The following is a 388-nucleotide window of genomic DNA, read 5'->3' as shown; positions in this document are numbered from 1 at the left end:
TCAATTTCTGCCAATAGGGTGGTGTCATCTGCGTATTTGAGTGACAGTTCAATAACCTTCTGTTGGGAAAGCTCTGTGGAGCTACAGAGACAAGCCCCTAAAGAGTCCTGCCTTCGAAGCACCCACATTGTTATGAAACATTGTGGACACAAATCAGAAGGGCTTCAGTTCAGTTCAGTCACTCAGTCGTGTCCCACTCTTGTAACCCCATGGACTGCAGCATGCCAGGCCTCCCTGTCCATCACCAACTCACGGAGTTTACTCAAACTCATGCCTATTGAGTTGGTGATACCATCCAACCATCTCATCCTCTGTCGTCCCCTTCTTCTCCCACCTTCAATCTTTCCCAGCATCAGGGTCTTTTCAAATGTCAGTTCTTTGCATCAGG

Source organism: Bison bison, unplaced genomic scaffold, assembly GCF_000754665.1.
Source record: "Bison bison bison isolate TAMUID 2011002044 unplaced genomic scaffold, Bison_UMD1.0 scf7180017864230, whole genome shotgun sequence".
Taxonomy (NCBI): Eukaryota; Metazoa; Chordata; class Mammalia; order Artiodactyla; family Bovidae; genus Bison; species Bison bison.
The sequence above is the reverse complement of the archived record's forward strand: the minus strand, read 5'-3'. Positions refer to the sequence as shown.